Source organism: Geospiza fortis, unplaced genomic scaffold, assembly GCF_000277835.1.
Source record: "Geospiza fortis unplaced genomic scaffold, GeoFor_1.0 scaffold244, whole genome shotgun sequence".
Lineage (NCBI taxonomy): Eukaryota > Metazoa > Chordata > Aves > Passeriformes > Thraupidae > Geospiza > Geospiza fortis.
The window spans coordinates 2,705,517-2,706,005 of NW_005054370.1; positions in this window are offsets into that span (position 1 = coordinate 2,705,517).

The window sequence follows — 489 nt, forward strand, 5'->3', positions numbered from 1 at the left end:
AATTTCTAAATCAATTCCTTCCTGCTGGCTCCATGGTGTGGTAGATGGCTCTGTCTTACAGACAAGTGGAGGCACTGACAAATTAGACAAGTATTGTGCACAAAGCCAGCGTGATTTCGCCTCCAGACGCTGAGAAGGAGATAGAGCCTCGACAGCGGTATCACAAAGTCAATTTGGTTGGAAAAGACCTCGGAGACCAGCGAGGCCAACCTATGATCCAACAGCACGATGTAAACCAGACCATGGCACCGAGTGCCACGTTCAATCTTTCCTTAAACACCTGCAGGGACGGTGTCTCCGCCACCTCCAGGCCAGCCCGTTGCAGTGCTTAATAACCACGGAAAAATCCTTCCTGATGTACAACCAGAGCCTCCCCGGGCGCAGCTTTCACTTTGCGCTTTTGTCCTATGGTTAGTTGCCCGACCCCCATCTGGCTATACCCTCCTTTCAGGTATTTGGCCCGGGCCGTGCTGCTCGGATGCTGCCTGT